Source organism: Ipomoea nil, unplaced genomic scaffold (assembly GCF_001879475.1).
Source record: "Ipomoea nil cultivar Tokyo-kokei standard unplaced genomic scaffold, Asagao_1.1 scaffold2957, whole genome shotgun sequence".
Lineage (NCBI taxonomy): Eukaryota > Viridiplantae > Streptophyta > Magnoliopsida > Solanales > Convolvulaceae > Ipomoea > Ipomoea nil.
Window position 1 is genome coordinate 3859117 of NW_017619385.1, and position 27651 is coordinate 3886767.

Here is a 27651-nt window from a genome sequence, read left to right on the forward strand (position 1 = left end):
GTATTTACATTAAGAAACAAAGCCGAGTGATCCGATTCTCAAGTCTGTATATTTTCCACCCATGCATTCTCATTCATACCACCCCACTCCTTTGTTATAAACACCTTATCCAGCCTTTCCTGTATCCAATTCGCCGTGCCTTTACTCTTATCCCATGTGAACTGACGGCCCCGCATCGGCATCTGCATCAACCCGCACTCATTAATGGTATCCCCAAACCCACGCAGGAGGCTATTCGGATACGGATCCCCCCCCCCCCCCCCTTTTCATGTTGATAGAGAAGATTATTAAAATCCCCTATCACCACCCAGGGCAACCAGATCTATTCCTCAACATACCCAGCAGCTCCCAGGTTTCCTCCCTCCTGTTTCGATCCGAACACCCATATAAGCATGTCATACGCCAAAACTTTCCAGTTATACTAACCTCAATATCAATATGGTTCGGCGAGTAACTCAACAATCTAACAGTGTTGTTTTTCTTCCATATGAGAGTCATCCCCCCACTCAAACCTTCATTATTCACATAAAACAATCCATCATATCCAAGCCTGACACGGACTCTCTCTGCATGACTCCATCCCACCTTGGTTTCCATTAAAAACACTAACCCTGGCTTCTTACGGGACACCATGTCCACTACTTCTCGAACTGTGCGTGGATTGCCCAAGCCACGACAGTTCCAGCTCAATGTACTCATGATGACGGGCGGGGCTGGACACTAGCTCTCGCCATGGGCAAGTTTTTTGAACCATCGGTCATTGTAACATCATCCTCCCCTCAAGCTTCTCCGTCTTCCGTACCATGCCTATGGCGCTTTGCCGTAGCCACCACCATCTCATCCTCAGACATACTCGTCTGCATGACACCCCCACCTCCAGACCCCCGTCTACTGCCTCAGTCACCCGTGGTTTTGCCACCAATGGACGTGGTTTCCCGCCTACCGGCACGAGCCAGCTATCCCCAACCACTCTAGGAACGCTCCGGGATCCACCAGCCCGCATATCCAGACCGTACAGGTACCTTTCCACTGGAATTCCCGCTTCCCTAGCTTGTAGACAAAACGTGTGCAAGTGACCCATATAACTACAAAAGTAGCAGAACTTGTGCAACCGTTCATACCTGAAATTAACCCATGTTGTTGTCCTATCCCTCTTCATCAATCTCATCCTCCTCCTAAGCGGCCTATCAACCGGAATTGACACCCGAATACAATGAAAGGTTAGCCATGGCGCCCCTTCAAAACGGTCATCATGCTTAACAAAAGAACCCAAAAAGTTCCCTGCCTGTTCCAGAATTGCCTGAGTTGTACACCCCTTCGGCATATCATGCAACTGTACCCACATGTCAATCATGTCTAGCTTCACATCGAGAGGATTCACCCCGTCCATAACCTCCCGACACACAAGTGCGTTGTTCTCAAATGCCCAGGGTCCCCCATTCAACACATAGTCCATATATGTTTTATGGAAAAAAAAAAATAAATAAGAACAATCCCCTTTGAATTTCCGTTACCTGCACCCCACGCACCGGCTGCCACACCAACGCTAACACCTGCCTCATAAAATCCAATTTAATCAATTTCTGTGTCAGAAACCTCCCCACCACCCTCCACGTCTCCTCCTCACCCTCCCCGCCACCCTCCACTCCGGCAACCTCCCCTTCCAACATAAACACCGCGCCCTCCTCCTCCAGCAGCGCCCAATCCGCCCACCGATCCGTCAACCCCGCAACATCAGCCACCGCCTCCGCTAGCCGACCAGTCACATCCCCTCCCCTCCCACGCTGCACCCTACTGCCAGCATTCCTCCCCTCCATACTGCCGACCTCCACCGCCGGGACATCACTCCTACGTCGCAAACCTCCACTGCCCTCAAACTCACCCTCCCTTCACTTGAACCCCGGAGCCGTCTCCTCTCCCCTTCTGTTCATCCCGTCGATTGAACTTCCCCCACCAGTTCGCCCTACCCCCAGTCTCGCCCCCTCCATCCGGCATAGCGAATCTAGAGAGAGAATTTTTTTGCTCCCCACAAATAATCGAATATAATAACTTACATTTTACATAATTTAAAGACAAAATTACCTAGTAAGATAGTAAGTAATCCCGTCGAGATAGTTACAAAGTACAAAATAGTAAAATACAGTGCTAAGCATCGAGATAATTTATTTCAAATTTTAGGAATTAATGTTAATATATTTAAATTTTAGGAATTATTGTTAATATGTAAAAATTTGTGTGTGTATTATTTTTGTATTGATAAAATAATTAAATTAAAGATTTTTGAATTGGCCTGTTTGTGGGTTTGTGCTGTGTGGCAAACAATAGCAGAATTTAAATTCTGCCGTCTTGATTTCGTGTGCCGAAGGCCGAAGCTGAAGCCAAAAAGAAAAGCTAAGGCTTCCGCCTTTGTAGTTTGTTTATTGCAAACCACGAAGAATGTTGGCCATTTGGAAGGCGACAGCAATTCCATTTTAATTGGTGTTGTGTGAATTTGTTTGAAGTGAAATATTAATACAGACAAGTGTTTGCTATTTATAAAGGCAATTGTAATATTTGTGAAGAAAAAAAGTAATACTTTTAAATCAAAATGTAAAAGTATTACATTTTTCCATATAGTAAACATTTTATTCCTGATTTAGTATTATATTTTTCAGTATAAGTATTACATTTCATATTGACCCAACCTGCCTCACGGATAAGGATTCCTAAAACGGTTCACACATGTTCTTGTCAATTTTTATTTACTTTGTTTTTTTGTATATAAAATTAATTAATTAATAGTAAAATAAGTATGTACTAGTAGTTATTTCTTAAATTTCAAAAGAATTATAAATCACATCAAACTTTATGATATGCTTTCATTTTTAATGCGGAGTAGTAAAATAAGTATATATTGGTAGTTATTTTTAAAATTTCACAAGAATAAGTCACAACAAATTTTATGATGATATGCTCTCTTTATTTGTGCATACATTGATTTCACATAACGTTATTAGAACCATTTATGGGTTTAATTGCAAAAATCATTTATGGTTTTTATTGTCTATTCCCTTGCTCTTTATTTAAAGAGTGGTGTAATGTCCTTTAAAAAAAAAAGTGGTGTAATGCATGTTATTTTGAATAATTTTTACTATATTAGTTAGTGCATTTGGACCTGTAAGTGTAAAGAATATATAATACACATTGGACCCTATTATGTTGGCTTAATTAGTTGTCAAAATAGAATAACTGTTAGGATTCTGGATCAATGTCAGGACGCGCTTGAGTCAGCAGTTTACATCTTCAAACCGGTTGTTTGTTTCAGACCCTATTTCGTTGCTGGTTTAAATCTTGTGGTGCAGCTTATTTGAGGATTTGGAAGCAACACATTTTCAGACCAAGAGGTTCTCATTTCACCTCTATAAAATGCTACTTTGAGCTATTCTTTAATTGAAGATTCAAGGGATTAATTTCTATATTTCATTCCTCAAATCCTCCTTTGGTTAGTCTATCAATATGTTCTTGTGGTGAAGTTTTCTCAACTGGTTCATGCTGTGATGAACATTGCCTGCACGTCAAGTCTGTTATGATGATGAAGGATTTGCTGGAGTTGTTGTAGTTTACACTGTTGTGTAACTTGTACTCTCCCCTTGTACTCCTTGTTGATCATTCAGTGGATTAGGCTTACGTGGGTGGCTCCGCAGACGTAGGAATGAGACTCCGAACTGCGTGAATATTTCACTGCTGGAAATTATCCATTTTCCGACCTCTTTCTGGCCACCTAAAAATTTGATCGCAAAAATTGACTTTTTTTCATTTTTTCGTCCAAATAGAAGCGTTGTCGGAAATTGGTCGGAATTTCCGACCACATTTACGAAGTGGTCGGTAATTTCAATCATTTTTTATATTGTGGCCGGACAATTTCGCTAAATATTTAAATTAATCTCATTTTCCGACCACCAAATACTGTGGTCGGAATAATTTTTTTAAATCGCAAACAGACCTAAAAAACACTTGGCCATTTGCGCAGCTGCCCAATATATAAATATCTATTATATCTATTTTTCCTAACTCTTTTTGGCAGCTAGATCTAAAGACCTTCTCCTCAATCCCAGATTTAAACCTTTTCCTCCCTACCTCTTCACCTCAAACGCAGATTTCAATTCAATCCTTCTCCTCCTTACCTCTTCTCCTCAATCATAGATTTAAACCTTCTCCTCTCCAATTCTTTTCCTCGAAGGACGACACCCCCTCCCTTGCTCTTCTCCTCCATCGACGACGCCTTCTCCTCCATAGCGCTTCTCCTTGATCGACGATGTAATGGTTAGGATTCTTTATTTCTTAATCTATTGTTAGGGTTCTTTGTTTATAATCTATAGTTTTTAGTTATTTTTAATATAATTAGAGAGATATAAAAGAATGAAGTTCCGAATCTGATTCAGAATAATTAGGGCATTGGCCTTCACTTCGAATTGGGGAAAGTATCTTCTTAGCTTCTAGATCTATCAAGCATTCAGGCATGCTATCTACGATAGAGAATCCAGAAAACAGTATGTATGACTTTCTACTTGTATTGATACATACATTTTGCTGTAAAAAGATGAGCATTATATATATGCTATAAAAATGTAGATGATGAATATGTTCTAGAGTGAATTTTACTTTTAACAGTTAAGATGTGTTTGTAGTTTATACTTTAGGAATGGTTTGCACTTGAGTTGGCTCCTCTCTCTATATAATAGAAATACAAATTTAAATATTTTTTTTTTACTTATTTCTGTATAAATATGGGGTATTATATGTTATAATATATAATATATGTTATATATATTTGTGAGGTATGGTTACTTGGTTTTTCTAGTGCTGTGAATTGTTTAATATGATTTATTGGAATGATTATATTTAACTATATTTTTTAAAAATCTCTGAGGTTTTGCTATTAATTATAATCTTTTTAGTTGCCAATGATGAATTAGGAAAATTTTTGTTGGTTTGGTGATATTATAATTAGACTAGAATTGGCTGTGTATGTGGTTACATCTGTTGGATGGTTATACAAGTCATCTACACTCTATCCTGATTTGGTTTCAAATCTATTCATCTGAAATTTAAATGCTCTCTTCCTCTATATGTTTTGTCTTACTTTGCTGACCAAGCTATAAGCTTTTTCTTTTATGTGTAAAAGTCATCATTTGGTTTTGAATATGTTCATTATAAAATGTTAATGCTTTCTTCTTATTCTCATTATATCTTGCTTTGCTGGCCTAGCTATTAAGAAATTGCAAATTTGTGGTGTTCTATCGTTACCACATTTGGTTTTAGTTTATGACACAAACATAAAGAGGACCGAATTTAGTTCATGACTTCTATTTCCTTAACAAGTGAAATGTGAAAGAGTAGTATTCAAATGTGCACAATTGTTTTGGTGTACCGTAGGGATTGATTAGCGAAAATGACAGGGATACAATTCTACAAGGTCTAGATGAGATAGAAAGGCAGATTGAAGCATGCAAGTTCTTGTGGAGGACTGACAGAGAGGATGTGCACATGAACATTGAAGCAGCTCTTACTGATTTAGTGGGTGAATCTGCAAAGCAGCTCTTCTTACACATTATCCTACAATTAGTTTGGATATGCTGTCACGTGTTCATTCTCGGAGCTCTATGTACAACAATGATGCCTTGATTGCTAAGAGGTGCCATTTATATATGCTAATATATCTATTCTGAATCTTAGCTACTTTAACACTTCATATACAGTTTTATGCATGACAAATTATTGACTTTAAGATATGCTTTAGGCACTGCTTTTATCAGATTGGAACATCTAGATATCTTTTTCTAATTGATTTAACACATGACGCTAACAATTTTTTTCCCTAAAGTGAAGTAACCCTTGATCTTCTGTTCTTGCATGATCATTGGATTATATTATCATAAACTTAAGTAACCTTAATATTTTGTTCTTGCATGATTAATGTATTATCCTAAACTTATGTTTGATACTGGGAAATTGAATCTTTCGCCTTTTTACTCAAGAATGATTAAGATCAAGAACACTTAGCAGGTAACTAACCAAGTAAAACAGGGTTGGTTATAATAGGACTATAATGTAGGAAGTACCTTTTTTGTGATTTCTACATTATTAGAATATGACTATAATGTAATGATGTCTGATAAGTCAGAAGCATAACATTATTTGTTAGATTATAAGTTTCACGTCAGCCAGTCTTATCCAAGAAGTGGATGTCCTAGCAGAAGTGTGGGTAAACTTGACTTAATAAGCTATGATTTGGATATTTGAGACCTTGACATTTTCATTGAATCATTGGAGTGACCACCGACAACCCCGATTTTGATATTTTACAGCAAACAGTAGACCATGGACCAAAAGAATTGGCCGTGGAGAAAAAAATCCTCAGAGAGAAGAATAATTGCAAATGACAAAGCTGATCTTTCCATTAATGACAACGATGAGGAGGTACTATACATATCATGTTTTTACCGTACTCGAGCCTAGCTGTGTAAAATGTTGTTGGCCTTTTGACATTTGACATGAAATTGTATCCAAAACCTCATAGCTAGTTGATTATGATTTGATTTGCTGATACTCTTAAATGTCACTTCTTAAGACATGATATTTCTTAGATTGAAGGAAGCTTTGTTGTAATTTTGGGTTTAGGTTCATATCCTTCAGAATGAAAAGGAAAAAGTTCTGGAGGAATCGGTGAGTGCAACGCTAAAGATTTTTTATAGATAAAAGCAGTCCTCATCCTCTTTAAAATCCTAAGCTAGTTCAGATAAAACTGAAAACAAATACATTTATGCTGTCTCAATGATTTTATCAAGAGAAAAAGCCCAGGAGTTTATACATACAATCAGGTTCTTAGTAGGGAGAATGGATTGCACTTCCCATGGAATTCCACATTCTGGAAATCCTTTTGGAGGAGAAAAAAAATACTAGAGAACATTATGCTTCAACCTCAGAAGTTAATTTAATTGACAACTCAGATAAAGAGAGTGCAAATTTATTTGGAGAAGAGATATACAAACTGGTCATGGAAACTATCAGTTTGGAAATGAAACAAGATATTGATGTGAGGTAATGTTTACATATTATCTCCAACTGAATTTCCTTGACTTAGTTGTGCATGCATTCTGTACAAGTATTAAGTTGTACAATTACGCCTATCTTCATGATATGCAGATGTATACAGATCAGGAATCTGCAGAAGGTGTACAGTACAAATAGGGGAAACTGTTCCGCTGTTAAGTCATCATCAGGGGGTTTAGATTTCCCTTTGGAAAAAAACATGTGAAGTAATTGAGTTGAGTTGAGTTTTTTTTTTTAATCAATATCATACTTGATGTGTCTTATCTCCCCTCCCAACCTCCAAAAGAAAAGTACTGAAGCAACAAAGGAAAGTTGATCCTATAACATTCACTTTTAATTTCATTTATCTTATTTCAGCTCAATTTTCACCTCCACTTTAACAACCCACCCACCCACCCACCCACCCACCCACTTTATGGCAATTCAGATGAGCTAAGCCTGGCTTTAGGGATTTTTTTATTGATTGCCCAAGTATCCTTGTAAAAAAGCACAGACCATGGCAATGTTGTAGTGCCTGTGAATAGTTGCAGACTTACAATCTCCGAACTAGAATTCTTCAATCTTTTAGTTAATTTTTTAGACTGATGTTATGGTTATTGAACATACTGGGACACTAGATTTAGCTCATCACGATGAGCGAATGTTGGGACTCCATTTACTTCAATTTCCTGAGGTAAATTAATAATCCCTAATCTCATCTGCTTGGCATCAATCTTAGCTATGAGAGTATCAATATTGCATTTTCTTTTCCTCTTACTCTTGTAGGTTGTTGAAGAAGCTTGTACGAATCTTCTACCAAATTTATTGTGCGAGTATCTCTATAACTTATCCGAGGATTTCACAAGATTCTACACAAACTGTCAGGTGTGCAAGCTCTCTATGGATAATTATATGAAATCATGATTGAATTTACCAATTTTCAATATAACTCTTTAGTTGACTGTGTTATCCTTTTGTAAAAAAAAAAAAAAAAAGAAGTAAATTTGGTTTTGAATATAAAGTGATACGTACTTCCATGGTGTAAACCATCAAATAACATGTCTTGCTGCATTACCCTCAACATTTTGTTCCCATTTGCTAAGGTGGATTAATCATTTTGTGGGATTGTTCTTGATTATATATTATTCCCATGTTCACAGCTGAAACAGCAGTCATGGATTATTCTTACTGGGTGAAGCGGGATAAAAATGCTATGTGGTAGGGAATATCCCGACCGACATAGCTTCACCACGACCGAGGAGCCTTTGTCTCTTTCTCCTTATCTTTGCAGGTAACAGGTCGGGCTCCACGAGAAGAACTCGGTCGTAGACCGACCGGGAGTTACCCGAGCGACGGTGTCGACCACCGAGCGGTAGCCCCTTTGGCGAAAGAGCTGACGAAGGACACGTGGCGGCTCTTTACATCGACAGGCAGGGCACCCGGGAGGATGACACGTGGTGGCTACGTGGAGGACATGCCGAACGGCTGGAATCCTGTCCCCGGCATAGCGGCTATAAATACCCACAGTAGCTACAGTGTAAAGGACTTTTGGACGATCGATAGGTTGTTGTTAGAGAATCCCGACCGCAGTCAGTCGGTACTCAGAGCAGCCAAGTAGATTGTACTTAGGGCCTTTACCGGGATCAATAAAGATTTTACTTGCTTTAATTGGTATCGTGTTATTTTATATTGCTTACACAGAATTAGCAGTATCATTTTGGCGCCGTCCGTGGGGAACCGTACGAGAAACCAACGTCTTGACGAGCACCCGGTCTCTATACCAACATGTATCCGTGGGCACACAACAATTTTGCCGACGACCAGGCGGACGCGGCGAGCTCCTCCGACCACTATGCTACCCAACAGCAGGGTCAGACGATGGACCTCAACCTCAACCTTTCACCACCGCATCCGTCAAATGCATACCCGGCCGCCCAACAGCCGGTGAATTACATACAACCGGGATACCCACCACCCGGTCTGCCATACCAGCAGCAGCCGATGATGTATCCCGCCCAGTATCCATACCCGGTCCCACCTCCACCGTATGGGTATTGGCCAGGCCAACCAATGTGCTACACTTCCCCGGTTGGCTATCCACCATATACGCCTGCTTATACAGCTCCAGCCGCCGCCCCTCCAGTACAACCGACCGCCCAAGTGGAGCCGCAGCGTCAGTCCACATCCCGGGCTCGACGCTCGGCTCATTCGCGGTTGGGGTCGGGGGGTGCTGATGCGATGGAGGCACCAGCTCAGGCCGTTCAAGCGGAGGACCCTGAAGAAGTTGCCCGAGCGGTAGCTTTTGATCGTCTTCGACCGGAGATGCGCCAGCGTTTGGGACCCCAAGACCCGAACCGCGGGCAAGAAGACGTACAAATGCAGGAAGCTAGCCACGAGGCTTCATCCGGATATAGCGGGTTGAGATCTCACCGACGGCGACGCGCTCGGGATACAGCCCAAGCCGCTCAAGCCGCCGAGCTCAACGAAACCCGGGGATTGCTCTACAACCTCCAGGCTGAAGTTGCGCAGCTCAGGAGTGCGTATCCTACAGCACCCCCGGCCGACCGATCGACCCTACACCAGACGCCTTTCACAGCAGCGGTAATGGCTCAGCCTTACCCGCTCGACTTAAAGGTCTCGGGAGAGAAGAGTTACGACGGTCGGACAGATCCTGAGGCTCACGTGAATGATTTTTTCAGCAATATGATGCTGAAGGGCGTTTCAGACGCCGTGATGTGCAGGGCCTTCTACTCAACCCTCACCGGTCGGGCGGCAGAATGGTTCCAAACCCTGCAGCCGGGGTCAATCGACAAATTTGAGACCCTGGCGATCAAGTTTGTACGGAAGTTCATTACTTCCAAAGTGGTGAGGAAGTCCTATATGTACCTCGAAAAGGCCAAGCAGCTCGAAGGGGAAAGCTTAACCGACTTCCTCATCAAGTGGAAGGCAGCGGTCGGGGAGGTCGAGCCCATGGATGATGCGACCGCCACTCACATGCTTCACATCTCCCTCCGGGCGGGGTATCTATACCAAGATTTTATCCTACACCCCCCGACCACCTATGAGGAGGCCCTCCAAAGGGTCACTGATTACGCCAACGCAGGTGAGGCGAATGCCGTCAAGCGCTCGCAGGAGGTCGGCTCTTCGTCCCGTAAACCGGCCAGCCGGGCAGAACATCGATCGGGAGATGACAATCCCCGACCCCGCACCAGGCATGGCGAGTTTACGGCCTTGAACCGATCCGCAGCGGAGGCCATGCAATACGCCCAGTCCTGTAATCTCATCAAACTTCCCCATCCCGATCGGGACGGCCCTGACAAGAGTAAGCATTGTGCTTACCATCGATGCGCCGGGCATGACACCGAGGAGTGTACCCACTTGCGCCAATTATTGGAAGATTTGCTCAATTTGGGAAAATTAGACAAGTGTGTGGGGAAGAGAGAGGAAAACAAAAGGAACACCGATCGGAGGGATCATAGACGTTCTCAACACCGCTCTGATCGATCTGGGCAAGACAGGAGGGATGATCGTCATGATGACCGACGGGACCCCGACCCTCCGTCCGGTAGCCGCCCGTCCGGAAAACCTACCATCCACGTCATTTTTGGTGGGCTGGAAGATGCTTCCCGACCGCAGACTAATTGCCCGGTCGCAGTAGTGGATTCCCGGGAGACCGGGAAGAGGCAGAAGATGGAGCCCATAACCTTCATCCTCGAGGACCAACCTACCAGCAGTGATCACGGCATGGAGGCGCTCGTGGTCACGATTGACGTTAAGGGGACGGATGTCCAGAGGGTTATGGTTGACACGGGCAGTAGCGTGAACGTCCTATACTTGGACGTGTTTGAGAAGCTTGGCCTTGACAGGAAGGAGCTGACTCCGGTCGGTGTACCACTGTCAGGATTTACCGGGGCTCTTATCTACCCTGAGGGAAAAATAACGCTCCCGGTCGAGATCGGCACGCCTCCAAAGTCGATCCAAACGGAGCTGGAATTTGTTGTGGTCAACCTCCATTGCGTCCACAACATTATCTTGGGCCGACCCGCCATTATGAAGATCGGTGGGATAATTTCTATGCCCCACCTGTGCATGAAATTCCCCACCCCTAATGGGGTCGGCGTGGTCCGTGGCGATGTCCAATCCGCCCGGAAGTGTTACACCCGAGCGGTTAATCAACGTGATTCCGGTCCATCTTCCCGGGTGAACACCATAGCCAAAGAGGAGGCTAAGGAACGGAAGGAGCAGCCTGAGCCCTCCGAGGAAATAGAAGAAGTTCCCCTATCCAAGGATCGCCCGGATAGGAAAATCAAGATTGGCCGAGCCCTCACCCCCGAGATCCGAGCGGAAGTTCTGACCGTGCTCCGGGAGTATGCTGATATCTTTGCATGGGGGCCTGAAGATATGCCCGGGATCGATCGGTCGGTCATTTGTCACAAATTGGCCGTCGATCCCGCAGCTAAGCCGGTCGTGCAGAAAACACGACACCTCTCCTCCGATCGCCGCGAGTTTGTAAGAGAAGAAGTCAAAAAGATGGCGGCGATCGAGCACATCCGTCCGGTGGTCTATCCTGAGTGGGTGGCAAATATCGTTCTTGTCCCGAAGCCCCCAGCATGGAGGATGTGCATCGATTTCACGGACCTCAACAAAGCCTGTCCGCTCGACCCGTATCCTCTACCGAGCATTCACCAGATGGTCGACGAGACGGCCGGGGCCGAGTTAATGAGCTTCATGGATGCCTTCAAGGGGTACCATCAGATCATGATGCACCATGAAGACGAGAGCAAGACAGCCTTCGTGACCCCGGACGGGCTGTATTGTTACCGAGTGATGCCGTTCGGTCTGCGGAACGCAGGAGCCACCTACCAGAGGATGGTCAACATGCTCTTTGCTGATCTGCTGGGCCGAACGATGGAAGCTTACATCGACGATATGTTGGTCAAGAGTCGGGACCGATCCGACCACACTCGGGACCTTCGGGAGTGCTTCCAGATCATGAGGAAGTACCAGTTACGGCTGAACCCGACCAAGTGCACATTCGCGGTTCAGACCGGCAAATTCCTCGGCTATATGATGACTAAGAGAGGAATCGAACCTAACCCGGCCAAAGTAAAAGCGATTCTGGACATGCAGCCACCTTCCTCCGTTCGGGAAGTCCAGCAATTGACCGGTCGGTTGGCAGCCCTCAGCCGGTTCCTCTCCAAGTTAGCCGAGCGCGCTCTACCTTTCTTCAAGGTATTGAGGAAAGTGAATGGATTCGTCTGGGACGAGGAATGCCGAGCGGCTTTTGACGAGCTGAAGGAGTATCTCATGTCACCAATCGTGCTCTCAAAGCCCGAGCTCGGAGAAGAGCTAGACGTGTACCTCGCCGTGTCCGATCGCGCAGTAAGCGCAGTGTTGTGCCGAACCGATCCGGAAGGGGTCCAGCGACCGGTGTACTATGTAAGCCACGCGCTACATGGTCCTGAGCTCCGGTACTCCCGGCTAGAGAAATGGGCGTTAATGTTGACCCAGTACGCGATCGAATACCGACCAAGACCGGCTATTAAAGGTCAGGCTCTTGCAGACTTCCTGGTTGAGTGCACCGCCCGGGATACCCGGCCTCCTGAGGTTGCGGATCCCGAGGCTGAGCGGTGGTCGTTGGCTACTGACGGGTCAAGTAGCAAAAAAGGAGCAGGGGGAGGAGTAGTAGTCACGAGCCCGGAAGGATTCAAGGTCTATTTTGCTCTTATGTACCAGTTCCACCCGACCAACAACGAGGCCGAGTACGAAGCGTTCGTTAATGGCTTGCAGTGCGCTCGGGACTTGGGGGCTGAATACATCCGAGCTCAGACAGATTCCGCGCTCGTGGTCGGGCAAGTTCTCGGAGACTATGAAGTCAATGGTGAGCGTTTGCAGTTGTACCGGGACCTTGCCATGGAAAAGCTCGTTCAGTTCCGGGGGTATACCGTCCGACACATACCCCGGTTGGATAACGCCGATGCGGATATCTTATCCAAACTGGCCCAAGACGCCCCGGAACACATTTCGAAGATAGCTCGGATCTTGGTGATCCCCAAACACAGTATCCATCGCCTGCCGGTCAATCCAATCCAACCGGTGGAGGACAGCTGGATCACCGATCTGAAGGAATACCTCGAGCACGGTCGACTCCCAGACGACCCACAGCGTGCTCGAAAAGCCAAGCTGAGAGCCCCGAGGTTCCAAGTCTTCGATGGTCGTCTTTATCGGCGATCGTATGGAGGCCCTCTTATGCGTTGCTTGACCGCGTTCGAGGCCGAGTTAGTCATGAAGGAGCTGCACTCGGGAATCTGCTCCTCACATCAAGGAGGTCGATCCCTGGCCCGTCGTATCATGTTGATCGGGTACTATTGGCCGTCCCTCCAGCTAGACTGTGAAAAGTTAGCTCGGGAATGTGAGACGTGCCAACTGTACGCCCGGATGCCTGGACGACCGGCAACGTTCTACCAGCCAGTCACGACCGCAATCCCTTTCGCTAGGTGGGGGGTAGACATCTTGGGCCCCTTCCCTCAGCTCTCCGGTCGGAGAAAGTTCGTGATCGTCGCCATAGATTACTTCTCCAAGTGGATAGAAGCCGAGCCCTTAGCCACGATCACATCTCAGCAGTGTGCTCGCTTCCTTTGGCACAATGTCATTTCCCGTTTTGGCGCACCCGTGCATCTCATTAGCGACAACGGTCGCCAGTTTGTGAGCCAATACTTCCAGAATTTCTTGGCCACGATCGGGATGACTCACGTCCGGTCATCGGTCGCTTACCCACAGGGAAATGGACAAGTGGAGAATGCTAACCGGACGATATTGGAAGGTCTGAAAAAGAAGTTACACTCGGCCGGTCGTAGTTGGGCCGATGAGTTGCCATATGTTTTGTGGACTTATCGGACGACCCCGAGGGAAGCTACTTTGGAGACCCCTTTCGCCCTGGTTTACGGAGCTGAGGCCCGACTTCCGATCGAGGCCTGGATTCCGACCGATCGAGAGAGAACCTATAATGCGGAAGAGAACGAACACGCGATGGCCGTGGACCTTGATGGGGTCGAAGAAAAAAGGGAGCTAGCCGCTCGACGCATAGCCGAGTATCAGAAGCGCGTCAAGAGTTCTAAAGATGTTCGGGTCAACCCTCGTTATTTTCAAGTCGGAGACTACGTTCTACGACGAAGGGAGGCCAGCCAACCTCTAGAGGGCGGAAAGCTAGCTCAGAACTGGGAAGGGCCGTACATCATCAACGCTGTCATACGGCCGGGTACATACCGACTAGAGACAACGACTGGTCGGCTAATCGAGGGGACTTGGAATTCTGAGCACCTCGTTCTTTTTAGGCATTAGCCTATTTTTTGTATTTTCTAGATGAAGTGGGGGCTTGACCTGCGAGTTAGTCCCGGTCGTCATTTCTATGTAAATTTAGGGTTGTAAAATTAATTCAACCGCCTGTGAGCGGGAAAGTTTAATGTATATACGATCGATGATTGCTCGACCGTTTGTATGCGGCGGCCCGATCAGCTATTTTCTTTCACCTTCGTTACATGCAGATCAGTTCAACATTCATCAACCGGGCGAAATCTATCGACCGGTCAAAACGCGCTCCACATTGGCGGACACCCAAGTCATGCCACTGATCGGGGAAGCCAGGAGCTCTCAGCATTATTCCCCGATCCCTCCAACTTCTGTCCACTATTGCACCCACTCGTGCCTCGAGCGCACAATAGTGTGGGGGCTGGGATAAGGAAGTATTTGCAGGCCCGTCGCTCGGTTACATTCCGACCGTAGAGGCTTGTTTTCAAAAAAAATATATTTTTTCGACAAAGGGCCGGAGATCGGGTAAACCCGATCGGTTGGCCAGATTTGACGTCGAAATATCGAACGCACGACCAGGCCATAAGGTCGTAAGGTCGGGCGTTAAGCGGATCGAGTATTGCGAGACCGGGTCTAAAGGCCAAGGGGTCGAGTGATTACGATCAGTGTGTGCAAATTGAAAGCAAGGAAACAAGAGACGAGCGACGCAAGATAGAACGAAAAATAAATTTTATTAATTAACAAAAGCTGCCCGGTACAATTCGGGACCGGGCTCCCGATTGGTGGTCCTTTACGAAAAGAAGAAGAAGAAAGGAGCCTATTCTACTTCTTCGTCTCCCGAGCTCCGGCAGCCGGTTCCTTTCCGCTCGAGGTGACCGCCGTTGGTGCCCCGGGCTCAGATGCCTTGGCTTTTGGGGCAAAGGGAGAAGGACCGGGATCGGTTAGGTCTGGGGGTAATGCCGAGAGGACCAGCTGAAGGTCTTCCCCATCTAGAGCCTGCTCCAACCGGGAACGGACTCGTTCAAGCATCTTCCGTTTCCCGGCCGTAAAGCCCCAGCGACCGAACGAGACGATCAGCTCTTCCCCGATCTCTGTTCCCCGGGCTGCTGTAAGGAAGGCCGAGCCCAAGTCCTTGTCTTTGAAGGCTGCCCGCGCCAGCTCGCTCGGATCCTCGAGCTGAGCCTTCAGCTCCTTGGCCTCTCCAATCGCCCGACTGGCGACCTTCTCGGCGAGGACCCGCTCCTCGTCGCCCTTCTTCAGGGCCTTTTGCGTCTTCTCCAGCTCGGCCTGGAGCTCCTTGATCTCCTTCAGACGACGAGCGGCCGTCTTCTTATGATGATCAGCTTCCTCGGCCAGCATAGCCTGACCTTGAAGGAGTTGGGTCGCCCGGGAGATCTGCAGTACAAAAGGGTATTCAGGCTTAGCCCGGTCAAAGATACTTGGGCAAAGAAAGATTATAAGTTGGGAAACTCACCTCAGCCAGGTCGTGGCCGATCCGTTCAGCCACCTGGGTCGGGGTCATCTTCCCCAGATCCACTCGGGCTGGCGCGGCGTTGCCGATCCGTGCCAGCACGGACGTAGAATCCCTTTCTCGCCCAACCGAAGGGCTCGGGCTGTGTTGGTCGCGGCGGCGCTTCAGGCTGCCCACCTCGGTCGCGCCCTGGTCGGCGACCTTCTCCTTGCCCCGGGCGACCTCTACCCGGGTGACCAAGACGTTAGGCTGCTCGACGATGAAGCCCTCACCCGTCGTCACGGTCGAGGCGCTCAGGGGTCGGGCAGTGGGAATCTCCTTTTCCCCGGCCGCTTTGGTCTTGGCCTTCTTCTTCCCGCCGAGGGAGATCTTAGCGGGCGGGGGAAGGGCGGTGTCTTCATCACCGAATTCTGCCATGGCTGTAATAAAAAGAGCTAAGTTAGTTTGATCAAGAAATGAAGCTAGGTCGGGAGGAACGGCTCGAGCTAAACCTTTCTTCTTTCGTTTCGACAGCTTGGCGACCGTCACGCCCATCGGTACGGGCAGGTACTTCTCCCTTAGCTCGTACGTAGGGGGCGGGAGCTTGGCGGCTGCGAGACTCTCGGCTGTCCGGAAGATGGAATACTCGTGTATTTCACTCGAGATCCGAGTGACCGTCTCCTTGAGCGCCTGAGTCACGGCCGGCGCCACTTGCTTTCTGAAGTGACTGCTCCAAGTGCGGTCGACCAGGAGGATCCAGGGGTCGTATTTGATGGAGAAAATTCGATTCTTCCACCCCTTGTTGTTCCCGGGCAGGCCTTTGATGGCGCACATATCTGCTCGGGATTGCAGCATCAGGAACCCGCCCCCGTAGCGGCCCGGGAGAACCTTGATCTGGTAGATGAAGTTGAACAACTCCATCGTGCACTCGGCCTCGTGCCGAGCGCATATCTGCGGAAAGCAGGCGAGGATCCGGTGGGCGTTCGGGCAGATTTGAGCCGGGACGACCCGGTAGTACGCTAGAAAGGCCGTCAAGAGGGCCGGGAAGGGAATGGAAATCGGGGCCATTAGGGAGTCGTAATGCATCCCGATCCACTTGCCCCGATGCCTGTCAATTACGTTTCCCAACTGCCGGCTCGTGTCGAATTCAACCCGACCCCGGAGTACTTCAGCAATCCGAGCCGCTTCGCCTTTGGTCAGCAAGCTCATTTCTTGCTCGACACTCTCGCTGTTCAAGAATTCGAGCTCGACGGCTGGTGTGGCCGGCCCGGCCGGGTCTTCTTCGGTCTGCTCGGGGTATTTTCCCGATCCCCCCCTCGAGGAGCAGCTTCCGGGTAGTCCCCAACCACCCGGGTAGGCGTCTCCCTAACGCCCTCGGTCGGAGAACCCCGCCCGCTTGACGTTGTTCTCTCTTCCTCTTCTTCGCTGGAGCTCCCCGATCCGCTGGAGCTAGAGCTCGACGTCCCGGAGGAGCTTGATGCGTTGTTATGCTCGACGGCTCGCTCAGGGGCTGGCGTTGCTCGGGGGCTGGCTTCGGGAGTGCAGGACATAATGTCCACTTCCTCGTCGCTGATGTACTCGACCTCCTCGTCATAGTCCGCGATCGAGGCGTTTTGACTATCCGAGTCCGACATAATTCTACCTAAAGGTCGGTCGGGAGTTAGTACAGGGTTCGGGAAGTTAGCTCGAAGTTAGTGCTATCCTACTTCTACGCTAAGTGAAGAATAAAGAAAGAGTAAAGAACTAGGAGCTTACCGAGTGAAGAAACTTGGAAGAGGATCTGAAGTTTTGCTTTGCTTGATCGCCTTGCTGAGATGCTCTGCTCGGGATTCTTAGAGGATACCGACTGAAGCAAAAGAGTGAGGAAAGTTCAAATGAGGGCCTCAAGGGCCTATTTATAGGAGGGCATTTAGGCGGGAAATGGGCCAACTTGCCTGACACGACCCACGCTGAATCCGAGGCGACGGATGGGATCGCCGAGGCCGGCAGAGGCCGACACGTGGCGTAGGAGGGAATGACAGCTGGCAGGTCGGCTTGGTGGCTGACGGTTGGGCTTCTTCATCCCGTCCCGTTTTTTCCCGACTGATCAAAAAGGCCCGGGCTGGGGGGCTCTTGGTAGGGAATATCCCGACCGACATAGCTTCACCACGACCGAGGAGCCTTTGTCTCTTTCTCCTTATCTTTGCAGGTAACAGGTCGGGCTCCACGAGAAGAACTCGGTCGTAGACCGACCGGGAGTTGCCCGAGCGACGGTGTCGACCACCGAGCGGTAGCCCCTTTGGCGAAAGAGCTGACGAAGGACACGTGGCGGCTCTTTACATCGACAGGCAGGGCACCCGGGAGGATGACACGTGGTGGCTACGTGGAGGACATGCCGAACGGCTGGAATCCTGTCCCCGGCATAGCGGCTATAAATACCCACAGTAGCTACAGTGTAAAGGACTTTTGGACGATCGATAGGTTGTTGTTAGAGAATCCCGACCGCAGTCAGTCGGTACTCAGAGCAGCCAAGTAGATTGTACTTAGGGCCTTTACCGGGATCAATAAAGATTTTACTTGCTTTAATTGGTCTCGTGTTATTTTATATTGCTTACACAGAATTAGCAGTATCACTATGTTATGCCATGTTTTATCGGTGAAAATGTACTTATACATTATCCAACGACTTGACTTTGCGGTTTTCAGGTGGTTAGCTCGGTCCAGGAAACAAGTAGGCTCTTGCTTTGTGAAGCAACCACAGTTGTGATGAAGAAGTGCTTCCACTTATTGGGTATCAACCCAGTTTATAAAATCTGATGGCCTATTTTACTCACCCTCTTGATAATTTTAATGATATTGCTTTGTTATTTTCTGGCATGTATTTAAACCAGGAAATATCCTTGCTTTATCCAACGACTTGACTTTGCGGTTTTCAGGGATGTGGTCAAATGGGCCACTTAGCAACAGATTGCGAAGGGAAGGCGAAGAGAAAGGCTGGGGAGTTTGATGAAAAAGGTGATACTGAAGTGGTGGCAAAAATGCCTTATCAGGTTGAGCTTTGGGTTTGATTACAAATCCAGTTCCTTTATGTACCGCATTTGTATTTCTCTGCTTGGCTACTTTGAATTTGTGTTCGTGAATGGTTTAAAATTTCAAATTTATATTTGACACCCATGTTTCAGCTTGGTTTATCTGAATTTGCATTTATCTAAATCGCATTGCTCTCCCAAATGGAGCTTAAGTTGATGTGTTGCTCAGACCAACTTTTTTGGCACTATATATATTCATTTGCTTCTCATAAGTAGCACATAGTTCAATGAGTTTCAGATGTTAACAGGCACTTGAAACTAATATTTCTACCATCTTAATGTACTTATTCACTTGCACTTTGTTGTAGAGGTTTTTATGTTTCAGGGTGTATGAATTTTTTTAACTTGCTCATGGCTGTTTACAAGGAGTTTAGGTTGATGGAAGGGTATTTGACAGATGGCAGCAAGGTATTCAATTTGTATTAAAGAAGGTCTACTAATTTAGAGATTTTGTCTTATTAATTGTTTTTCATCTCATATTCTGTTTTTTTTTTTTTTTTTTTTTTTTTTTGGGTGTGTTCCCTGCAGCAAGGTTTCTACCAATATCTTTCTTCTTTATTTCTTTTCACGCTATGGTGTTTTTTGGGGTTCTAACTGAGTTCACATGCGCTTCTCGAGCATTATAGGAGATTGATGACAGACCCAAACTCGTCTACTATTGATTTTTATCCCACTAGTATTTTTTATCGCTTAATGTATTCATTTTTTTTAAACGTAATGGAATTGTGTTTATATGGTTGTTATGCTTGTAGATTTTGAAGTGGACATGAATGGCAAGAGGTTTTCTTGGCAGGTATTGATTAAAACATTTATAATTTTGCTTTCTGAGAAAGGATATCTTCTGTGATGTTTATCATACAACTGAATTAAAATATTTCTTGATGTCAAGGGCATTGCCAAATTGCCTTTCATTGAAGAAGCTCGGCTCCTTGCAGAGGTTGCAAAGGTTGAACATACATTGACGACTAATTACCAATAGTAAATTTCTTCTTTATTGGTAATTGAGCCAAATTGCCTTCCATTGGTGTCTAGTTCCACTTACATTTCTTGTACTTAGTTTTTTATTCTGCCTGGAGTAGATCCTGGAGCTAGTCCAAATTAATAATTGAATTAAAATTTAGTAGAAACCTTTAGGTTATCACTTGCATTCAAGATTCACGATCTTTTTCATGACCTTTGGAAAACAAGTATTGAAATAGTAGAATGATTAAAGCATTGGAGCAACTGAGCAAGCCCCAAGTATGGAAAGGGAAAACATGCTAATTTCAGAATTATTAATGTGCCAAGATTCTAACTCGATGCAATAAAGGAGAACAAAATGTCCTAATGAGCAGCATAGTATTCTCGAAGTGTTGAGAGAAAGTCAAATGATTAAAATGTTGAATTGCAGCAATTTAGCATGAAGAGATCTAGACAGAGCTGTAATGTCACTGAGATGAGATTTTACAATTGTGCAACATTTCATTTTAGTCCCTACATTGCTCTTACTTGTCAAGACTAGCTTGGTGGAGGCTAGAGAGTGAGATCATGTAGGGTTCTACATTGTTATACACTGCTGGGAATTTGCCATTTTCCGATCACCAAAAAGTGGTCGGAAATGGCCTTAATTAGGTTAGAAACGCCTGTTTCGACCTCTTTTCCGACCAATTTAGGTATCCGAAAAAATTCCCTTACTATGTCCGACCTCCAGAGAGAGTGGTCGGAGATAATAACCACTTTTTTAAAGCCGTCGAAAAATGGCCAAGAGAATAGTCAGGCGGGTCCAAATCTTCCGACCACATGTGGTCGGAAATTTCGACCACTTTGGTGATCGAAAAACTGGACGTAGTCAATAAAAAAAATTCATTTCACTACAGAGGAACCCTCCGTAATGAAATGAATATATATATATATATTATCCTCCCTATTATTGGTGAGCTAAATCAAACTTTGCAACACAATACTTTAAAATGAAGTTAAAAACGATCTGAGAGTAAGATAAGTCCTGTTTATGACTTATGAGGCAAAGCTTTTGCCTCAAGAAGCAAATATTAGATTTTAGAATCGTATTATTAGATAGCATCAGTAACATGCCAAGTCCTTCAAATTTTGAAGTCTTCTCTCATTTGCTTCATTTCTGCAATTACCCACAAGTTGGAGGTTGGGCCTTGGTAGGCCTGGTTCTAACTTTTTGATGGCAACAACTGAAGCCTCATGTTGGACGGGGTGAGCCTGGTGCATAGCAAACCCAGTCGTTATATCATAGACCGCGGTGCACAAAACGGCGCCGTTTCTTTAAGTAAAGAAACGGCCCGCCGTTATAGTTAACGGAGTCCGCTTGTTTGGTGTATTAAACACCAGCTGACACTACAGTATATCTAAACCGACACTGCAGTTATATCAAAATGATACTGTAGTATAGTGAAATGAAACTGCAGTGTATATAAAATGAAACTGAATAACATTTCACATATTTGAGTGTATATTGTACAATGAAGCTGTAATTATATCAAAATGATCATGTAGTTGTGTTTTAATGAAACTATAGTGTGTATAAAATAAAATTAAATAACATTTTCACATATTTGAATCTATAAATATCGAATGAAACTATAGTTATATCGAAATGAAACTGTAATTGTGTTGAACTGACACTGCAGTGTATACAAAATGACACTGAAGAACAGGGTTACTTTTTGCAAAAGGGTGCGAAACGGCGGAAAACAAACACGGTTTATTTTCATTTAAAAAAAAAAAGACGCGCGGTGCATGATTGATTATGCACCGTGGTGCATGATATAATTTGCCTAGCAAACCAATTCAACATGACTCTAACTTGTCTTTTGCTCCTCAAATTGTAATTTTAGCGAAAAAATGGATACCCTCATTTCGTACGGATTTATTTATATAAGGATCCTCACCTTCTCTAGACGAAATTGAGCTACTGATATAATTCTAGGAGGATCCATTGGCCTTTCAAGAGAGAGCACCTGCATGACAAATTAACAATCAAAAAGTCAAGACGATATAAAAAGTGACATAAGGGTTATAACTAACAATGACAAAAGACCCTGAATCGCAAAGTAAAAAGACAAATATGCAAATGGCACCTCTTAGCAATCAAGGCATCACTGTTGTACATAGAGCTCCGAGAATGAACATGTGACAGCATATCCAAATTAATTGTACGATAACACATAACTTTGCAGCCGAAAATTCGGGCAACAGGATAAGTAAAAGCATATCCACTCGTATCTAGATAGTACAGAGGGGTGAACTTGGATAAAGCTTCCCATGAAAGATAGATGGAACCAAAACTTTGACCAATCATTGTAAATCGAGGGTACGTAGTTTTGAATTCTACTACATAGACTCCCAAATTGTACTCCCTCATTTGTACTCCTTGAGGTGGCAAATCAGGATTGGTTATTTTCAACATGTGGGTACACAGAAAAATGTCTATATCAAAAACATGTGAGAGAGAGTACAAGTTGGAAGTATAAAATGGGAGTACACCAAGTATCAATTCACTTTCTCTTATATAGATGGACCACCTAACATAAGATAGTAGTAAGACTAGTAACAAGCAAACATGATTCTAGGACTAGGATTGTCTAGAATAAATAAAGCCAGAACTCATAAGCAGCATCCTATCTTTTTATCTGATACATTTCAGTGAAATAAGTTCTTTAAAGTCTAATTTTATTAGTGAGATGGAACACCCATGGGAAAACATAATGGTCAAGGAAGAAAAATAAAAACATTTTTTTTAAAGAAACATAATAGGATAATAAACAAACTCCAACTCACCAATTCAGAGATATGACACGAGCAGTAGTTGCACCACCAAGCAATCATTATTGTATGGACCATGGTCTACACAAGTTGTGTGAACCATATTTTGTCTTTGTAAAATAATGTATATTTAGTACGAAAATAATGTACATTCAATACAAAAATAATGTATATTGTATTCAGGGGATGTACATTATTTTTGTTCTGAGTGTACATTATATTGTACATACATAAAGTGCACAACTCCATCCATCACTTTTAATCAAACAGATTAATTAGCTAGATTACTACTGAAATGTACTACTGATTCTAGCTATGCTATTATTTAATCATTATTATAATTAATATATATAATATATAATATAAAGGGAAAATGGCACTTTTTCCCCCTGAGTTATATACTTATAGCATTTTTTTCCCCTGAGTTGTTTATGTAAGCACATTAGCCCCCTCAATTATTTTAAAAGTGGCAATTTTCCCCCCTGTTATATTAAATTGACATTCCTACCCTTAAAGTAAACATTTTATTTATTTTTCTTCTTCAACAAATTATTGCTTATACGTAGGGATGACCATGGTTCGATTTGAACTGAACCGGACACTATAACAATCGAATTGAAAGTTTCCAGTTATGATTCAGATTCAGAACCCAATATTTTAGATTTCAATTTATTAAAATTATGAATAAAAAAACTGGATTCTGAACCGTGAACCGGCGGTTCCGGATCCGGTTCGCGATTTTGAATCGTCTTTATTTTAACATTTTATTTTTTATTTTTAAAATAGTCTAAATTCAACAATAAATGTATTTTATTTTTTTCAGTTCGGAAAATGAACCGGTCGTTCCTGTTCGCGATTTTAATAAACTCTAAATATCAAGTTTTGATTCTAAATTGTAATTGGAATATTTCAGTTTAGTTGCTATAGTGTCTGTTCAGTTTGAACCGAATCGTAGTCATAATTTATTGGAGAAGAAAAATAAATGAAATATTTATTTTAATGGTAAATATGTCTATTTAATATTTCAAGGGAAGAAATAGCCACTTGAATAATTCAGAGGGAAAAAGTGCTATAAGTATATAACTAAAGGGGAAAAAGTGCCATTTTCCCTAATATAAATTATACTTGACATGGACTTGTGTCTGCAACTACATGCATATAGGCATAAATAACCACCTACTTCTCAAAAGTGAAGTAGTTGAGTTAATGAGATCGACAAGATACCCATGTGGCCTTAAATCTTGAACTTTCACTACCATATGTCCATATATATATATAAATTTCATTGTCGTCTAACTTTTTTTTTTTTTTTAAATCCTACTAGCTCTATTACATTATAGTATCTGTTCATATACTTTCTCAACCTACTGAAACACAAAGAGCTAATAACGCCTCCACTAAGGCTTGAACTCACAACCTTCCTAACAAAAGTCCAACCCGGATACCATTGGACCACATAGTCCTGGTCATTGTCATCTAACTTAAATCTCAAACATCATTAAAATAAACAATTTTATATATATTATACGTGTTTTATTTATTTATTTATATATTTACACTACACAGATATTACTGAGCACATTGCAGTAAAAGTAGTTCATAACAACCATCCAGAGAAAGTGCATTAACAAAGCAAATACAATAAAAAAGAACAGAGGTTCACACAGTTATGTTCAATCCCACAGCAAGCTAAAGCAAATCCGTACATGGGCTAGTAGCTTAGAATTAGATGAATAAGGGGTACTTAGAATTTATTTAGAGTTTCTTTCTATGCTTTATGTTTATTTCAAATTCTGTGGATAGTAGCTTATTAGCTTCTGTATAAATAGGGTTCCTTTTGTACTGCAATCATTGCTGGAAATCAAGAAATTTTCGATCATCTGAAAGTGATCTTAAATCAAATCAGAAATCCTTGTTCCGACCACTTTTGATATCCGGAAAAACATTCGTCGCTATTTCCAACCACCGGACAAGGTGGTCAGAAATAGCATCCAATTTGGTAAAGTGGTCGAAAAAATCGACTACTAGAAAAATTGGCGGAAATTCTCAACTCAGTTTAAAAAATTTTAACTGCCGAATTTTTTTTCCAACCACCTTTACTTTGTGGTCGGTATTCCCGACCACTAAGTAAAGGTGGTCGGAAATTGTGACCTATTTCCCCACCATAATCCTTTAACGAAAAATTGAAAAAATGACACCTTTTCGACTATTTTTTAGGTGGTCGAAAAATCAAAGATTTCCAGCAGTGAACATACAAAATATACACATTGTTTTTCTATCCTTCAACATTTAACATGGTATCAGAGCCTAGAAAGTGAGAGTGGTTGCTTGAGCTGGGTTTGGGAAGTAGTAGCGACGCCGCTACGAGGAGTCTGGTAGCCGTCGGAGAAGTCACGCACCACCGTCGTCGAGCTGCTCCGCCTCCACACGCCGACGCGTGAGGCTGTTCCGGCGACGCCGCCAGTCAGTTTTTTTATATACATTGTCGCCTCGTCATGATGAGTCTAGGGAGGTAGGATGTGTTAAAACTTTTCAATCGAGTTGATCCTTCTGGTCTATTTTCAACCATTATAGCTAGCATCGACCAGCTTTGCGATACGGACGGACACGAAAAAGAACGCAGGCAGCGGAAATGCAAAAGAGAAAAGAGCTGAGGTACTTACGGGCAGTAAAACTTTTTCTTTTCTGGGTGAAGTGTTGTCTGATATTGTTCATTTGTTGAATCTATTGGGTGAAGATTAAACTGACACTAGAAAAGGAATACAATCGTTATTTCTACATCATCTAAATTAATTGACATAGTTTTAGCTTATATGGGTCTAATTTTTCTGAGTGGAGATTTCTGATTAAAGTGAATTTAGATGGTATGGGAAATGGTGACAGAAGTCATAAAGAATATCATACAGATGCTACTTTAGCTGTGGACTGGAAAACTACTGATAAGGCTTTACTCTCGCTTATAATTAATTGCATCGATAGGAGAATTATTTTGTCCATGCAACATTGCTAAACTGTACAGGAAGTGTGGGAGATAGTGAACAAATGATTTAGTGGAACAAGTAATTTGAGAAAATTATATCGGTTATCTTAGGAAGTATATCGTTCTAGTAAAAAAGGGCGTGTCTTGTTATACCAATAACAAATGATGTGGATGAAATGAAAAAGCAACGTGACAAATTACTTGTTTTTAGCTGGATTTCTGGCATGGATAAAGAGTATGATGTCCTTAGGTCTCAACTGTTGGGGAATAAGGACTTAGAGTCTTTAGATCAAGTATTTTCCATGCTACTAAATGCATCGGGAAATAATGATTCAAACGAGCTCCAGAAAGAAATGTCTTTATGTCTCAAGGAAGTGGTGTGGATCCAAGTGCCTTGGTATCACAAGGAGGAAGTACTGGTGAAAGTTATTGCTATCGAGGAAGAGGTAATAACTGCTTCAGAGGACGTGGGGGGTTTTTTGGAGAGGTTGTGGCATACGTGGAGGACCACAAGTTTGTTTTACCTGTGGAGATCCGGATACTTATGAAATTTGTGTCCTAAGCTGCCAAGACAACAAGTGGATGCTAATACGGCTTCTACGTCAGAAGGTCATACGGTAGTATTGATAGATGAATAGTTTGCTAAGTTCAACTAGATGAAAGTTTCCCCATCATTGCAGTCTCCATTTAGTCAAGTGTCTTCCTTCGCAACTTTTGTCCAAACAGATAATCTAGTTGCTTGTGTTTCTTCTATATCTCGGCAGTGGGTCATTGACTCAGGGGTTTCTGAGCATATGACAGGTAATTTCAATATTTTTTTTTTACATATCTACCCAATACTTCTGGTCATACCGTTACTCTAGCAGATGGGTCTATAGCCATTGGCTTTGGTAAAGGAAGTACTATTGCAACCTCTTCGTTACCCCTTACTTCTGTGTTATACCTTCCAAAGTTTTTCTTCAATTTTCTCTCTATTAGTCAAATAACTTGTTACCTGAATTGTTCTATTATGTTTTTTCCTAGCTACTGTCTATTCCAAGATCTTTTGACGCGGAGGATTATTGATAAGGGGAAGGATGTTGGTGGTCTGTATATCTTAGAGTAGTCTATAGGTTTCGTCAGCAATGTTTCCCTCTTTCAATTGCAATGTCGGTATTGTAACACCCCCGAATTTACCATATTTTCAAAACTTAAATGCAAGAGAAAAGTAATCTAATCATCCATTAATCATAAAGCGGAAGCAAGTCTAAACGGGGGCATTATGCCACATCTTACAGTACTAAAGATGCACAGGCGGGAAAACTAAATCATAAAAACAAGTCAAAAGGAGTCAAGGCACACAGGCCGCTCAAAAGGCTCACAGGCCATCAACAAAACGTCTAGACAAGGTGACTAACTATCTAACGCTCCAAGTCTAGCGCTCTCGGGCATCTACTCAAAACCTGTAGAACAAGGAAACATAACATGGGGATGACACTCGGTCAGCGAACAATGCTGGTAACCCATCAATACGCATTAAATAGCATATATAGATAAGTATAAGTCAAAACCACTTTGAAACGGAATACAGTATATATCATTTCAAAAGCCATAGAGAGAAGTCAACTTCAAAGACTCATTCACACTCTCAAAGGAAAAGGAATCAACATCCTTACGACATTAACAAGACATAAGCAGAGAATACACATTCACACATTGGCAACTACATGCCACAGTGACAACTACATGTCACAAATATCATACTTCCAACATTATGCCCTGTTCCAACCTTATGGCTACCCCAGGCCTTATTTTGGTTCCAACCTTTACCTCCTAGTGCCACCATGTACTTCTGAGTCCAACCTTATACCTCCGAGGACCGTTATCCCCCCCTCCGACTCTCCTATTCACCGCCGAACTCTCAGTACACGAGGGTACCATTAATTTCATTCGCATAGCCTCCAACATATGAGCCAATGCTCACGTAACACACCACCAATTTAAATCATAGTCACACAAGA

General features: G+C 43.8%; 2 long non-coding RNA genes across 2 annotated transcripts; both read left to right on the forward strand.

Moving 5' to 3' along the window:
* Positions 1–1094: 1094 nt before the first annotated feature.
* On the forward strand, positions 1095–6599 carry LOC109162792. The gene is made up of 3 exons (XR_002051159.1): positions 1095–1105; positions 6234–6240; positions 6348–6599. It is a non-coding gene; the product is annotated as an uncharacterized LOC109162792 (long non-coding RNA).
* Positions 4273–5799, forward strand: LOC109162791. The gene is made up of 3 exons (XR_002051158.1): positions 4273–4302; positions 4431–4529; positions 5416–5799. It is a non-coding gene; the product is annotated as an uncharacterized LOC109162791 (long non-coding RNA).
* Positions 6600–27651: the final 21052 nt, after the last annotated feature.